The sequence below is a fragment of the Lepisosteus oculatus genome, chromosome 14 (genome assembly GCF_040954835.1).
Source record: "Lepisosteus oculatus isolate fLepOcu1 chromosome 14, fLepOcu1.hap2, whole genome shotgun sequence".
In the NCBI taxonomy this organism is placed as follows: Eukaryota; Metazoa; Chordata; class Actinopteri; order Semionotiformes; family Lepisosteidae; genus Lepisosteus; species Lepisosteus oculatus.
In genome coordinates, this window is record NC_090709.1 from 20,056,034 (window position 1) to 20,073,351 (window position 17,318).

The 17,318-nt window shown below is 39.9% G+C and overlaps 4 non-coding genes and 1 pseudogene across 4 annotated transcripts; all 5 read left to right on the forward strand.

Moving 5' to 3' along the window:
* The window catches only part of LOC138242516 (zinc finger protein 271-like), a 681,240-nt pseudogene that overhangs the window by 411,634 nt on the left and 252,288 nt on the right, over positions 1-17,318 (forward strand).
* On the forward strand, positions 1,360-1,433 carry trnan-guu (transfer RNA asparagine (anticodon GUU)). Its single transcript has one exon. It is a non-coding gene; the product is annotated as a tRNA-Asn (tRNA).
* On the forward strand, positions 2,874-2,945 carry trnaw-cca (transfer RNA tryptophan (anticodon CCA)). The gene has a single exon. It is a non-coding gene; the product is annotated as a tRNA-Trp (tRNA).
* On the forward strand, positions 14,549-14,621 carry trnak-uuu (transfer RNA lysine (anticodon UUU)). Its single transcript has one exon. It is a non-coding gene; the product is annotated as a tRNA-Lys (tRNA).
* Positions 17,058-17,129, forward strand: trnat-cgu (transfer RNA threonine (anticodon CGU)). The gene has a single exon. It is a non-coding gene; the product is annotated as a tRNA-Thr (tRNA).

The window sequence follows — 17,318 nt, forward strand, 5'->3', positions numbered from 1 at the left end:
ACAGGTTCAAGCAAACCTGAAAGTTAGGGAGTGTTTGGTCACTTTTGTATGACAAAGTGTCTGAAGCCTGTAATTATAATTTGCCCTTTTTTAATTGTGGTTGAAATCCACTCCCATGTACCAAGACCTTACAGTATATTCATGTTTACTTAAATGACTAACTTTTGGACTATTGGACATTAGTTGGTGTTTTTTTTTTGTAACGATTTGCTATTTCATGCAGGAAAGAAAGGAACCCAGACCCAACGTTTGCTTTCAGGTGCGGTTCATTTACATAACGTACATCTATTTCTGAGGAGCCTGATTTGAATCACAAAACCCCGGTAGAAGTCGAATCGACAATCTTATAAACCGAAATCAGACGCGTTATCCATTAAACCACTAGCCCATCACGTAAATTAATTGCACCATGGTGAGTTCAGTTCCGCTACTAGTAATACCCCACCCCCATCTTAAATTTCTAAGTGAGAAACGTGTTTTCTACATTTTTTTTTTAGTTTTAAAAAATCATCACTTTTAAGCAGACAAAGCCTTTATGTGTCGCTCTGAATTTCTAATTGATTTAGAATTCCAAGACAAAAGCGTTTCGTTCCACAACAGCGTGAAATGATCACGTCTTTCACTCTACTTCTCTCTAGTGGTAAAGCAGATCTTGCTAGGTGAGCATTTGCTCCAGTAACTTAGGTCATTTTTCATGTTAACTCACTTCTTCTAAACACAACATTTCCCGGTGCATGTTTTCTCCATGAAAAAAGACATTTTTCCTTACATGATTTCTCGTTTTGTTTCATCAAAGTGTACAGAAAGAAGAAAGAAAGGAAAAGTGTCGTTAATGAACTCTGTCCTCCTTGGAAGATGTCAAGCGCATTGGACATGAAAAGTGCCCAATAAAAGCCATTTCTCTTCATTTCTCTTACGGTCAGGACTCCTGTTCCGTGTAAAGGAGGCAGCTTGCTCAGCCAGCAGACTCAGGGCTTACTGAATGCAGATGGCTCAGAGCGGTGTGTCCAAGCGGCTATAAAAGAGGAGAATTCTGCCGGCACCGTAGCTGAGTTGGTTTAAGTACCTGTCTCGTTGACTGGAGATCCTAGCTCCACATCCCAGCTGTGCCTTTCTTCCTGTCTTTTTGTGCAGAAACTACCATCTTGGACAACCACATAGGGCTTGATTTAGTTTAAAGCATGAATTTATTTCCTTTCTGCAACAACTTGTTTTTCAAGAAATTCATACAGCTTGTGAAAAATGAAATGTAATTCTTTGCTATCAGAGCAGTAGGAATATTGCCAACTGGCAAGAAAATGCAAGCAATGTTTATTTTTTGACCGGAAAGGTGCGAATGGAGAAAAGCTTCTCTCATCAGTCTCTGTGGCGCAATTGGCGAGCGCGTTCGGCTGTTAACTGAAAGGTTGGTGGTTTAAACCCACCCAGGGACGATCTTCTTATTATTGTCAATGTAAACACTGTCTCCGCTAAAGCTGAAACCTTAACCCTCTTTATATTTGCAGAAAATGCGAGTCTTTTGCCCGTGTCCAACAACAACACTTGAGACCGGGGAAGTCCAATAGTGATCAACACCGCAACTCCCCAGAAATCCATATTCACTCTTGGAAAAGTATCTTTGAATGGCTTGCAGGAGATATCATTTATACTCCTGTTGCGTCCTCTGCTAAAAGAGTTTAGAAATACAACGCAGATTTGTTTGAGAATTTGACAAGCACTGTTACAGTACCTTAGCACTGTGAAGTTGGATGTTGATATTTTGATATATTTACCTTAATTGTAACATAAATGTAAACATAAATGCTGTACAATCTATGCTGTACAATCAAACACAGGTATATTTTGAGTCTCATGCTGATCGTCCTGTGGATCCAAAAGAAAATTTTAAAGCTGATACATTTTCGATTGGAATTTGCATCTAGCTACAACGTCCCTGGAAAAGAGATTTTATGAGTTGTGTGCAATCGGTATCTTTTACTTTATGTATGGTAGTGGAAATAGTTTTAAAAATGTTTTCTAAAGAAGATTGTATTGCCAGGACCTGCCTTTAGCGCTCAGTAGCGATGACGCTGTTGATATAGATGGAGAAGAAATGTAAGATGAATTGATGATCTAAGCTAAAATAGCCCTAACACGCCTCCTGTAACAGTGTTTGTATTCATAGCAAGAAATATTATTTTTCAAACCCGAACGTTGCTTTTGCATTAAGTGTTATGAAACCATTAGCGGTTTCAGTAGCTTCTGAAGACCGCACTTTTCCAAACTGAAGCCTATAAGAACATTATTCAAGATACACCATGGCCCAGAATCGTGCATTGGGACAAAGATTAACATCCATTTAAAGTACTCCCAAATAAAAGATTTGACCGAAAAATTAAAAGAGTAGGCAAGTATTAAAACAAAACCATAACTTCTTGACTTCCAATCTCTTTCCTGGTTCAGGCCATGTAAAATGACATATTCAGTGGACTCATGCCGAGGTTGTGAGTTTAAGCCTCACCTGGAGCAGCCTGGTTTTCTGTCTTGACAGGTAAACAGTTTTTTGTGTTATTTGCTAAATGGAGAGAGGATTCTGTGTTAATTGTGCTCCTCCTGGGAGAGGTCAAGATGAGAAGTTCACCAGGCTGGTGGTAAATATCCTGTCCAGGAATATCGGGGCTGTAGGGGGTCAGATCTATAGATGTAGTAAACACATTAGTGGAGACAGTGTGTCTGCTCTCCGTGAGAGAGCCGGGCGGGAGGAATAATCTGTGGTCTGGGATGAAGAGACCCTCGTTGGAAGAGCGGCGCTCCTCACAGGAGAGAATGAAAACAATCTTTTTCAGGGACGCTGATATTTCTCTTTGGGTGAATTAAAAGCACGTGTCGCAAGTGACCTCGTGGCGCAACGGTAGCGCGTCTGACTCCAGATCAGAAGGTCGCGTGTTCAAATCATGTCGAGGTCAGCTGATGTGTTTGCAGGTGCTGCTGGTGCCAAACCTGGAATTCACACCATGCAGTTGGGCTTTAGCTGTACACCACCTAGGTAATCTGAACAGTACAGAACACCCAGTCAGGAGCTTATGCAGCATTTCATCTTGAACACGACAAGAGAAAAGGCACACTGCACATCCGCGAAACATCACGTCCGACTTTAGAGACAGTGACATCAGAGAATGGAAGTTTCAAACCGCTTTTCTGTTACAGGTTCAAGCAAACCTGAAAGTTAGGGAGTGTTTGGTCACTTTTGTATGAAAAAGTGTCTGAAGCCTGTAATTATAATTTGCCCTTTTTTAATTGTGGTTGAAATCCACTCCCATGTACCAAGACCTTACAGTATATTCATGTTTACTTAAATGACTAACTATTGGACTATTGGACATTAGTTGGTGTTTTTGTTTTTGTAACGATTTGCTATTTCATGCAGGAAAGAAAGGAACCCAGACCCAACGTTTGCTTTCAGGTGGGGTTCATTTACATAACAGACATCTATTTCTGAGGAGCCTGATTTGAATCACACAACCCCGGTAGAAGTCGAATCGACAATCTTATAAACCGAAATCAGACGCGTTATCCATTAAACCACTAGCCCGTCACGTAAATTAATTGCACCATGGTGAGTTCAGTGCCGTTACTAGTAATACCCCACCCCCATCTTAAATTTCTAAGTGAGAAACGTGTTTTCTACATTTTTTTTAGTTTTAAAAAATCATCACTTTTAAGCAGACAAAGCCTTTATGTGTCGCTCTGAATTTCTAATTGATTTAGAATTCCAAGACAAAAGCGTTTCGTTCCACAGCGGCGTGAAATGATCACGTCTTTCACTCTACTTCTCTCTAGTAGTAAAGCAGATCTTGCTTGGTGAGCATTTGCTCTGGTAAATTAGGTCACTTTTCATGTTAACTCACTTCTTCTAAACACAACATTTCCCGGTGCATGTTTTCTCCATGAAAAAAGACATTTTTCCTTACATGATTTCTCGTTTTGTTTCATCAAAGTGTACAGAAAGAAGAAAGAAAGGAAAAGTGTCGTTAATGAACTCTGTCCCCCTTGGGAGATGTCAAGTGCATTGGACATGAAAAGTGCCCGATAAAAGCCATTTCTCTTCATTTCTCTTACGGTCAGGGCTCCTGTTCCGTGTAAAGGAGGCAGCTTGCTCAGCCGGCGGACTCAGTGCTTACTAAACGCAGGTGTCTCAGAGCGGTGTGTCCAAGTGGCAGTAAAAGAAGAGAGTTCTGCCGGTGTCGTGGCTTAGATGGTTAAAGCGCCTCTTTAATAAACACGAGATCCTGGGTTTAAATCCCAGCGGTGCCTTTCTTCCTGTCTTCTTGCATCGTTTACTGTTATAGACAACATGCTTCTGCATTAAGTTTAATGGAGGTGTTTATTTCGTTTTTGGCACAACTTGTTTTTCAAGAACTCCACACATTGCGAAAGCTAAAATGCTTATCTTTGTTATCAGTGCAAAAGAATTACTGCCAGCTGGGAAGAAAATGACAACGATTTTTTTTTACTTTAGCCAAAAATCTGTGAATGTAGAAAAATACGACATGTGTCAGTTTCTATGGCACACTCAGTCAGGGTGTGCTTCAGTTAAACACAACGTTCGTAGATCAAACGCACCCAGAGACACACTTCGAATTAATCCGATCTAAACATTACCTTCTCTAAATGTGATTGAGTTTCTTTGCACGTCCTTAGCCATCTTGATGTTTGCAGAGATTTTCAACTTTTGACACGAGTCAAACTACAAGTAAATAGTTGAGTACCTAAGTCAATATCAACGGGAATGTGAATATAAATGTAAACATCAATATTTCTGCTGTCTCCTGAGAAACACAAGTATAGAGTCAAAACACAACAAATAATGCTAAAAAAATATTCAGTTAACACCCAGATGTGACAAAACACATTTAAGACGTATATCCCCTTTAAATATGTATTTCCTTAATATCAGTTCTCTTCCCTCCCCAGGATACCTGCAAATTCACTATCGCAAAATAAAGGCTGTGTGTAAGTCTTACATGTGTTCTGTCACATCTGGGTATTAAATTAATAGATGTGTTGTGTTATTTAATATGATTTGACTCCATGCTTGTGTTTCTCAGGAGACAGCAGAAATATTGGGGATTTGCGGCTACAGAAAATAATGTGAACTTTACAGGCAAAAGTTAGGTTACCTTAAAGAAACAAAAAACGTATTGTCAACGTGATTTTTTAAGACATTTGTTCGGAATAGTGTATCTTCTCGTGTCTGTGGCTGTTGTCCTACAATAACGGTGGTAAAATAGCAGGAATGTGCGGAAAGAATCGGAGATTGAACAGAAGACTCATCCAGTCGATAGTAAGGTTGTGTAGGACCGCACACCCTACGATGTCAGTGTTGAGTAGTGTGGTTTAAAAGCTTTTTCACGAACCAGGAAGGAGTACAAACCTACAGTCTTCTGATCCGTAATCAGACACATTATCCATTGTGCCATTGGCGTTTGTATTGCATTCCCATCCAGCACCACATTGAGTTCAGAGCCGCTACTATTCATGTTTTGTAGGTGTGTCTAGTTACTACGTCTTTCATTATGTCTGGTTTAAAATAATGTATCGAGGGATATTGACGGTAATATCATACGGATTTTGGTTTTCTTTTGATGGAAAATTGTATTAAAATACAACCCTCTTTCACATTTGTATAATACTTTCCCTTGCATCCTCAGATAAAAATTCTAAATACCAAAAAGTTACAATATATGGAATAGCATTTATTTTAAAATGTATTTTAAAATTTGCATTTATTTAGAGCTTAGTAAAGATAACATTGCTAATATTGATGGAGTAGAAATGTAAGATGAATTGATAGCTTTTTCTGAGCTTAAAAAGTCCTACAACGCCTCCTGTAACAGATAAGGACTCATAGCAAGACAGGACATGCTATTGCATTGCGCATTTTGCAGATACGACCAGTTTCTGGTTCTGGTGAGTGCATTTTTTCCAAACTGAAATTAACAAGAACATTTTCAAGATGCGCCATGTCCCTAAATCGTTCATCAGGACTACTATTAATATCAGGTGAAAGCAGTACAAAGCATAAATTTAACCTAAATATTAAGAGACTATATCTGTCAGCTACTGCTGTTATCACGACCACCAGGCAGTCAAGACCAAAGCGTAAGCGAGCTAATCAGCCCCAGCAGCGGGTGATTATTAACAAACACCGCCGTATGAGTTAAACCACCTGCGCACACTCACTGTGCGGTGCGCACTGCTATTTAAACCATCTTCACCTGCTTCCCTCTGCTCGGTATTGAGTCTACTCCTTGAGAGCTCTACCTGGCGTTTTTCCCCGTACCTCGTTTATTCTGGATTTTGGATTCCCCTTCTGCCTTTTCGACTTTGCACCTCGCCTCTCGCCTCGGACTGCCTGCTACCGGAGAACTTCCTGGATTACGACTTGCCTTTCGCCTTTTGACTACGACCTTGCCTCTCGTTTTGGTTTGTTCGCCTGCCTCATCTATCACCCGTGCCTGCGTCTGCACAGGATCCGTGTATCTTCCCACCAGGGATTCCTAACAGCTGTAAGCCATGTTCAGCCAATGCTAGAAATATTACTGCTCTACTACAGTAGCTAAAGAAAGCAAGTACAACTTAGAAACAGATCACAAGTCGAAGACATAAACCGACAAGGATGGGATTCGAACCCACGCGTACAAAGCACAACGGATTAGCAGTCCATCACCTTAACCACTCGGCAACCACATCATGAAAGCTGCCCCCCCCGGGCATGATTTTGCTCGGCGACCAGGCTCAGCACATCGACCTCAGATGTCTCAGAGCGGTGTGTCCAAGCGGCTGTATAAGAATAGGTAATAGGTTTATTCCATGCTGAAAAAAAGAAGAAAGAGAACACAACGTTTCGGCCGTGGAGCCTTCTTCAGGTGTGAGAGAGACAGGGCAGTATTCAAAGGTAAAGTAGCGGGAGAACAAAGGTTTGAGGGTGGGTACCCACCTGTATAAGAATAGTGTTCTGCCGGTGCTGTGGTAAAGCTGGTTAAAACACCTATTTCATAAAGAGGAGATCCTGGATCCGAATTCCAGCGGTACCTTTTTTTTCCTGTCTTGTTTTACAGAACATGTAATTTGGGACACTCAAAGAGGTCTTGATTTGGTTTAATGCGTTTATTCATTTCCTTTGAAGAACAACTTGTTTTTTTTAAATCATATAGCTTGCGAAAGATGAAATGCGAGTGAATTTTTTTGTTCACCAAAAGTATGTAAATGAAAAAAATCAAGGTGTAAGCATTTCTGTGGTGCAATTGGTTAGCGTGTTTAGCTATTAACCCCAAGGTGGGTTTTTTGATCCCACCCAGGGACGCACTTCTTCCTATAGTAAACATCATCACCGCAAAAATTTAATTGTTCCGCAAAACCTGAACTATTTTGATATTTGTAGTAGTAAACAATTGAGTACCAGAGTCAACATTACCGGGAATTTCCAATAATTTCCGATATTGGCAACTTGCGAGAAAGTTAGTATTCACCCATGGAATTATATGTTCCAGTGGGTGGCGGGAGAATTCACTTATGCTCCCGTTGCATCTTCAGCTAAAGTAATTTAAAATACAACGCAAAATTGTTTGAGAACTTGACAAGCAAAAACGACAGATCGCCGAAGTTGTATTTTAATATTTTCGTATATTTACTTTAATTTGAATATAAATGTTAACATAAATGCTGTTCAATATAATGTAATTTTGTTGTACTTTTGAAATATTTTAGCTGAGGATGCGAGGGGGGCTATTACACCTTGCCAAACATCTAAATAATTGTAAAAGAGGCTGGCATTTTAATAAAACGGGCGATCAAAAGAAAGCTACAAATAGTACGGTATTATGCTCAATATCCCTCAATATTGAAGGTCAAATGAAGAACTTGAAGAAACTCTCAAAGAATCAACAGCAATAGCAGAGGATGTTGATTTTGAACCAATGTTTTCACCTCAATTATCCAGCAGTCATTGCTTGACAGACTTCCTCAAGATATTCGGTGTTCTATACAGAAAATCGAAAATTAAAGGGCTAATGTGCCAAGAGGGGTGGTCCGAGGCAAAGACTGCGTTAGAGGAAGACTAAGCTCCGCACGATAACACGTGTCTAATACTCGGCCCCTGAAAAGCATCATATTCGTTGAACTGCCTACCAGCTGTGACTCTTGCACGAATTTCGCAGTACGTGGGTACGAGCTTATAATTCAGGAATAACAATGGTCAGACGTTTATGGTGGGTTTGTGTTTTGTATTATTTAATGAATGGAAAAAAACATTTTCAAAACTACAGCTCGAATGGAATAATAAAAAAAGTTTATTTGCCTGTTTGTTGTAACAGCTGTGCCAAAAATATTCATCTACAGATGCAGCCATTCAAAGTGCGCGGTACAGACACGTACTGGAGGTAATTGGCTACGGCGTCGCGCATCGTGACACAAGATGACGCGGGGTACCGCGGTATGTGATTGGTTGACTGACAGGGGCACTCGTGGTCCGTTGGTCTGTCGTAGAAAGATTTACAGTAAACGTCTTTACTGTGTCCATTGTAGTATTTAATATTTATATGGAATTTTACCTCTGAAGGGAAATCTTAGTGCCTGAGCATAAAAAGAATAGGAGCATATTGCAACGCGTGTGAAGTCCATAAACGATATTAATTTTGGAACTTAAACATACAGTATATGGCTGGTCTCGGTACTTTAAAGAAGACATACACACCAGTATTCCATTTCTCCCTAAACATTTTAAGCATCGAAGACTTTAACTAACGTGATACCGGAGACAACAAGCATACTTTTAGAATTTGATTAAAAGGGAATATAATATGGAATCGCGTATCTCAAGAAATTAATAACGATATAATTATATTCATGTTGCAAAAAAACTGCAGCGGACATAAAAACTCCCTTGCTTTTAACAGAGCGTTCCATAATTTCTAATTACGAAAATGATTTAAACTGCGACACTTATCATTCACCAAGAGCTCGAAATATCACAAGGATCCTCTAGAGCACAGCAAAGACTGTATCAAAAGAATCACGTATCTCAAGAAATTAATAAGATATAATTATATTTGTGTACTGCGACAGGGCTGTTTCACCTCTGTCTTCATGTGACTCGATTCAAAAGCCATTTAGCAAAGAGGGGATGAGAAGAGTGACAAACTAGTATACAGTACAGTACTTCAGATCTTTTTTTCTGAACCGGGGAAAATCTGATCATGTTTCTCTATAACAATAATAAAAAAACATTGCCACACCCGGACTGTTAAACCAACGCATTAGCACGTCAAAGCCCATTGAGGAGCCGGGCGCAATAACTGTTTTGTCGTCCCCTGATTTACTGATCGGCATTAATTACAGAAATCGAGTTCCTCCTCTTTGCAGAGGAACTGGTCCTGCTGTCGCCCACAGAACAGAGGCTGGAGCAGCACTGTCAGACCTGGGCGCTGACAGTCAATCTGGACAAGACCAGAGTTATGGTTTTCCAGAAAAAAAGCCAGACCCCCATTAGTCTTCCTGAGATCGTCGGATTATGAACAAATAAAAGCATCTTATTAAAAACGTGTTTGCTTTTGTCTGGGTATTTACTTTGTAATCTGTGGTTTACATCTACTGTATTATTTTGAGATGCCACTTTTAAAGGTGATATGTAAAATAAAGTTTTTTATTATTGTTATAGAGAAACATGATCAGATTTTCCCTGGTTCAGAAAAAAGACGATTAAAATCTGTAATCTTTCCAAGAAGTTTCTGCTTTGTGCTAAGACATTAACAAGTACAACCCCCATCTCTGCGGGAGGGCTGGCTGTGATGAATTAAACCGGTTTCACAGGTATTTTCAAAGTAGGAAGTACAGTAGGACAGCACAAAAAAAACAGACATTGTGTGGTACAGCACGGAGCTCAGTCAATTCAAACAAGTTCAGTTTCAAAAGAACTGCAACGGACATAAAAACTCCCTTGGTTTTAACAGAGTGTTTCATAATTGCCAACTACAAAATTTATTTAAACTGCGACACTTATCATTCAACTAGAGCTCGACTATCACAAGGATCCTCTAGAGCACAGCAAAGACTGTATTAAAAGAATCGCGTATCTCAAGAAATTAATAAGATATAATTATATTTGTGTAATTCGCATAATTATATAATGCCAGCAAACTCTTGTTTTTATGTCCACTATAACTACGCTGGGCAAACGTTCCGAGGTCAAATTCTTCCAGCAAGGGGGTACCTTTAAAGCGGAGACGACGGCACCAAAATTTTTTGGCGCGCCTTCTCTTTAAAGCCCTGGCCAAATATGAAGACAGTACGTACAGTTATAATTCAAACGGAATTAAAAACTATACATCCCAGTTACCATGGTGGTGCTTGTGATCATTGCGTTTGACCAACGAAACAGGGCGAAAAATCAGTCACATGACTTTGGGGCAGAGTTTCGAAATCTTAACCTATCAGCAACAAAGCGAAATTTACACGATAGGCTACCTCAAACTGTCAGTTACACGACTGTGTATGTCGACATTATGAAAAAAATGTTTCAGGCATTGATGTGAAGGACAAGAGAGCTTTCACTGGCCGATTATCATTATTATCATTATAATCATTATTATTAATAATGATATTAATTTAAGGGTCTAAATATCTAAACATATGTATCTGTATAGCAGGTAGTATCACTGTATTCCACTTTCTTTGGAAAAACAGATTCACAACGCAAAGCTGTATTGCTGTGTAAAAAAACCCGGTTTGTAATGAGCTGCTGAGCTAAGAATAGGAATGTTCCTGCTGGCAGAGGGGGTGGAAAGTGCCTGCGGTCATTTAATTAGTATTGCAATTCGCACTGATTCCCTTGCAAAGATATGGACTTAAGAATATTCGTGCCTGGTCAAAAAATGGCATTAAGCACTTAAAATTAATATGGTTAATAATAGTAAACTGTAACATGCTGTAACAAGATCGGCTAAACTGCGAAGAAAATGCTTTCAGAGAAAATGTTTCAGGTGTGAAGAACATAGATCTCCAATGCAATTTCAACCAAACCTGTTCCCACACACCCTGCCCCCACTACCATTAGAATATACACAAAGCACTCAAATCTTTCGAGCTAATGATCAGGTGACCCGAGAGAGAGCAAGAGAAACACCAAGGGGTGCAGAACCAGGGAACTATTTACATGGAAAACGGGCGATCTCCCCAGACTGTCTGCCCGTTTCACTGTTACCTGGATACCTCTTTATTTAACTCACTAACACTGATTTTTAGTTTAGAAGGATTCAAGTAGGGTTTTAGATGAAAGGCAGCGACCTTAATCTCTGACCAAGGTAAACGTTTCATTTTTTCAAAGAAATGTTTGTTAAAAAATAAAGTCATAGTTCCAAGGGATTCAATCACAGACCATGTGACATGGGAGTCAGGAAACTAACACACAGCACCACCGGATTTAATAACGCTATAAAAACACTATAAAATAATGTGACTAGGCACAAAACAAGTTTACAGCACAGTACAATAATAAATGCTGACCATGACTTCAGAAGCATAAATTGCCTTACACTCAATTTAAACACAAGCTGTCTTTAGCCCTCTAAGCTGGTTCATACAGAAATGTAGAGATCCAGGCTCAGAACACACAGCTTCATTAGCGAATACATATGCAGGACAACTAGAGAAGACGCTTTACAGAGGATGGATTTTTAGAAACATCCCATCAGTGACATCACTGAAGTCAACTCCTAGGTACTGTAACTGTCGTGTGGATAGTTTCACAAGAATCAGACAAAGGTTTAAGCATCGCTTGTTCTAGATAAAACTGCAAAAAAAAAACCAACAACCCATAATGTACTTCTTTGCGGCTCTGTTTGCCCAAATCATATATTCACAACGTGAAATCTAAAATCCGCAAAATCCGCAATATGGAAACAGAACCTGTGTAATTGTTGATAGATGATGTACTCGTAACATTTTTACAAGACGAACTACAACATTTAAAAAATGACTTGTATGTACTTGATATCTCTAATCAATGCACGGTGACATTGTTAAAAGCAGAGTCCCAGCACAAAATGAAACTAAAATGCATACCGTTTTGCGCTTCTTATTAGTTGCTCAAAAGTAATTTGACCGTATGAAATACATAATATAAACCTAGAAACATATACGTGAGCAGTATTTACGCACTGTAGTATCGGTGTTAAGACATACCTCTCAAATACTGTAAATCAAGTTAAAAATATCTCAAGACCGATTCTGGTCATAATGAAACCATGTTTCGTGAATGTTTTCTTTAAAGTACCGAGACCAGCCATGTACTGTATGTTTATGTTCCAAAATTAATATCGTTTATGGCCTTCACACGCGTTGCAGTATGCTCCTATTCTTTTTATGCTCAGCTACTAAGATTTCCCTTCAGTGGTAAAATTAGATATGAATATTCAATACTTAAACGGCCACAGTTAAGACATTAAATATACATATACATACTGTATACAGTACAGTTTTCATACTGTAATATGTTTACGTTCCTAAATCAATCTCTTTTATGAGCATGTGAAAGGCATGGTGAATCGGAGATTCTCAAAAATTACTGTACTTTGCATGATTGGAAACAAATGCGTGATTGCGAAATGCTGTGGTGTTACTTTTAACAAGACGGTCAATGAAAAAAAGAACGTTGACCAGGGCAATACTTTGAGTTTACACTTACAGCTTGTCCAAGGTCATTCATTATTAATACTATTAGTAATATCTTCTTTAAAGACTTTAATCGCCACAGCTCAAACATGAGAGGTTGAGCTTTATTAGCTCCACCTTGCCGAAATTCCGGATACTATTATTTTGCTTGTCATATTATAGGAGAATTTACGGTAACTCGTGGTATTTACCAGTAGCTTGCGGTAGACTGCGTACAGCGTACCACAAAATAATGCAGTATCCCCCGCGCATTTTGAATGGCTGCATCTGTACATGCGAAGCATGCGCTCTACCACTGAGCTACATCCCCGATGGAAAAGGTAATGGAACAGACTTGTCCAGATGCTCACTGATCACAATCCACCACTCACGAAGAATGCCTGCAGTTTCCCACTTTCGCGTTTCCTCTACTACAGAGTAAATTCATGGGAATGAAGAAATAAGGAAGGAAAAATAATCGCATTAAAGCTTCAAGAGACTGGGAACAAATTAATCTATTATTTTTGTATCCAGTCACACGTGCGACGGTGGTTAATTCCCAGAAGTGCTTTTTTTCTACCTCCTTACTCGACTGTCTTTCAATTCTGTTTTATTTGAAAGCTTTTTGCATCTTTTAAGTGCTCTTGATTAAACTATGCATAGAAAAACAGCACTACGGATGATTTTCATGGACCGATGCACACTTGTTCTGTACAACTCAAGTGATAAAGCCCTGTCTGCAAGTAATGTAGAAGAAAATAAAAGGGTGAAACAATGCCCCAGCCACAGGAATGGTAACGGGAAGGATCGTGTTCTTATTTGATAAGTCCTTTTGAGATGTCTTGTCAATGCACACAGGCGTTAGAGCTGAATAATTTACTTTTAGTGGTGTTTTTAAACAAAGATGGAACATGTTATTTCTATACCAGGAAGAAAGGAGCAGACTTTAACTTTAAGAGGCAAAAACGACACCTTATCAAAGCTAATATTAATTAAAATGACATCACAACAAAAGTGGAGCCTTGAGTGAATAAAATTAGTTTTCATTAGTTGTGTCTCCATAACTTTGTAGGTGAGAGAGAGGATTGTGATAATTTGCAGGTGCTTCTCGGAAGTGCGTTGGTGGTACAGGCGCCTTCCAAATAATTGAGTCGGGTTTGAATCCCAGCCAGTACAAACCCAAATCTTTTCAAGATAATTTGTGGTCCGCTAACACATCTTTTGAAACACTACAACAGGTAACACCCCGTGTGAAACATCATGAACATCTGTTAAAGCCTGAGTTTTACATACTCTAACGTAAATAAACGTTAGTGTCTTCCGGTGTGTGAGCCAATTTCTCCAAAAAAATATTTGTTAGTCTGCCGGGAGGCTGTGCAAGGTGTTATAAAATAGAATTTCCAAAAGACAGGCTCCCTAAGCTTAACATCAAGGCAGAAAAAATGCTGTTTTCTCTACAGAAATGCTCTTTACATTTCAGCAATGTTGCAACTCCCTTTATAAACGTATACAACCAAGGCATTGAAAGTTTTTTTTTTAATTATTGTTCCAAAAAATGTTCCATTTGTTTTCTTTTTAATGTTGTTGATTAAAAGATTTTATTAAATGTGAAAAAAATCTGAATGTGAAAAAAGGTCAAAATGCTATTGAAAAAAATCAGTAATGTGAGGAAAGATGGATTGTGGGAGCCCCTTAACTACCCATGTCATGCTGTATTTCTCACTCATTCTACTGGGAGTGGTGCCGTCGCTTCATGATAAAGTCTGTCAGTGGTCATTCCAGACGGGTCAGGTATGACTGCTCTTCGGCACAAGAGACACGTGACTTCCGAGGATCCCGACAGTGTCGGCGTCTTTTCAGAGCCCGGATAGCTCAGTCGGTAGAGCATCAGACTTTTAATCTGAGGGCCCAGGGTTCAAGTCCCTGTTCGGGCGGCTGTGCCGTTTTTAATTCTATTGTGAATGTCATTCTGAATAGTCTTTTATCTTTCACTCTTCTAGCTTTACTGTGGTTATTTTAAATGTCCATTACTTGTATTTACAGTAGTGTATTTAGTGTTTCATTTCACAAACCGAAAATGTTCAAGTAGATCTTGTCACTCTACTCCACGTAATCATCTAAATTAAATCACAGTAGAGCACAGAACACGCAGTGAGGAACTCACACAGTGAGTACTCTTGAATACGACAAGAGGAAAGGCACACTGCACATCTGCAGAACATCACGTCCGAGTTTACAGTGACAGCAGAGGTTGGAAGCGACGTAGTGTTTTAATACTCGCTCGCTGAACGATCTCTCAAGAAACCTCGGTGGAGATTTAACGGGTGTCTAATAATCACGTTCAAAAAGATGACGATAAGTTTTTTTTTTAACTAGGTAGCCTTAATGGCAACACGGTGTGAGTAGATCTTAAAGCAGCTGCAGACAGAATACCCGTAATGGCAACACACTGCTTTGAGTTCGGCTTTTCTTATTTCTTCTGCAGAACCAGTGGTATCGGAATATACTGATCCGCATAAGAAGCGCTTTCGGTTTCTGATCATTTTTAATGAGCGCTGCTCTAAGTACCACAGGCAAGATGGCTGGTGGTCTAAGGCGTTGCGTTCAGGTCGCAGTTAACCCTGGAGACGTTTGTTAAAATCTCACTTCTAATAAAGAGGTCTTTCTCGTTAGAGTAGAAACGATAGAAGCCTTAAGCTGGAAAAAAAATCACAACATCTCGCATTTCACGTGTTTAATGTTAACTGTCTCAGTGGTTGCCTCGGTGATTGATGGCTCTTCTCCCTCGCAGGGTGACGGCAAACTTCTTCAGAGAGGGAGTCTCCCACGCACGGCTTTTCTTTATCAAGAGCTGAGACAACAGAAACAGACTTCAAACTGACATGAATTACTTCTTGAGCGTTTATGACCGTCTTTAAAAGCTGAGAGCAGGTGAAAAAGTATTTGGAAATGAGGAAATGACTGCTGACAGTAAACCGAGCTGATGCTCAGCTGCAGACAAGCGCTCCTCGTTAGTATAGTGCTGAGTACCCCCGCTTGTTGCGCGGGAGACTGGGGTACGTTTCTGTGACAGGGCACTGGTTTAATTTTTTAACAACCTGAGTTCACTTAAAAAGTGTGTACTGTGTACTACGTTTCGGACTAGTTACTGCGGTAAAATATGGAGATCATCTCCAGCTTTGAGCTCAACTGCAACAAGAAGTCATGCTAAATGTAGTATAGTGAGTAGACATCGCGAGACAACAGAACGAGAGAGTAGAAGGCGGGAATATATGGTGTAAGGGCGTGATCTGTGTAGTTAACAAAATAGTTAAAATAATATAAAAACATCTCTTTATTAAGATACACAACATTTATGGCGACGAGAGATGAGTGCTTGACGGACTCAAAGCGAGCAGAACACTGCAGATTTTAGTTCTCTTGCTGGTAGAAACGAACTTCTGAATTTTCGGACTTTTCGTTTAGCTTGCGCATTGGAAGATATGGCCGCCGCGCCGAGAAGCTTTGCTTATGCCCGGCTTTTTCCACCGCTTCTACTGAACCTCGGAGCTCCGGATTTGTATACGGAATACAAGATATGGATGGAGTCGTACAGATTTTTTTTAAATAGCCGGTGGATCTACAGAAGCTGAGGATGCCGTGAGACGTGCTACATTACTGCACTGTATCGGGGCTTCCGTGCAGCGGATTTTTGCCAACCTCCCTGGAGAAAAAGACTGTAGCTGCCTTAGACGCTTCCTTTACACCGCGGAGAAATGTGGTTTTGGAATGGCATAAATTTAGGCAGAGAACTTAGTCTCAGGACGAATCTGTTGATGCTTTTGTGACTGCACTAAGAGAACTGGCTAAATTTGTGACTTTGGAGTATTGGAAACTGACATGTTAAGAGATCAACTTGTGGAAAAATGTGCACATAAGAGACTATAAATTGCTGCAGGAGGAAGGGCTGACTTTAAAAAGAGCTCTTACAGTCGCTAGAATTCATGAAGCAGCTCAAGCAGAATCAAGAATGCTTTCTGACCACAGTGACAAAGTGACACTGAACGGGGCACTCGCTCAAACTTTACAAACAAAAGCCGAGCAGCAGGACACAGTCATGCTAGAGAAATAGAAGAACAGGGGACGGCTGACATTACATGTTACAGGTGCGGACTAACAACGCACAAAGCAGATGAATGCGGATCGTGAACAGCAAAATGTCTACACTGCAAGAAAACAGGACATTGTGCACATGTCTGCAGAACATCACGTCCAAGTTTAAGGACAAGTATCCTTTTTATTGTTGTTGCTGCCTCCGGTTTACATTTGGCGATGTAAACCAGATTCAGAAAAAAATAATTTGAACAACCTTATTCCCATGCTTACTCGAAGGCGCGGTGGCCAAGTGGTAAGGCGTCGGTCTCGTAAACCAAAGAGCGTGGGTTCAAACCCCACCCGTGCCTGTTTCATTTGTCACCGCTTTTCTTTAGTTTCAAAGTCTTAAAAAAACTCGCAATGTAGGGATCTCAATAGTAAGAGAACATAACTTTCGCCAGTGATTAGTATTCTTGCATATCCTGCCTTGTTTTTTAGTCGACAAAGCTTGTTTCTCTTCACACCCATCTTCTGAATGATCGCCTCAGCATTGGGAA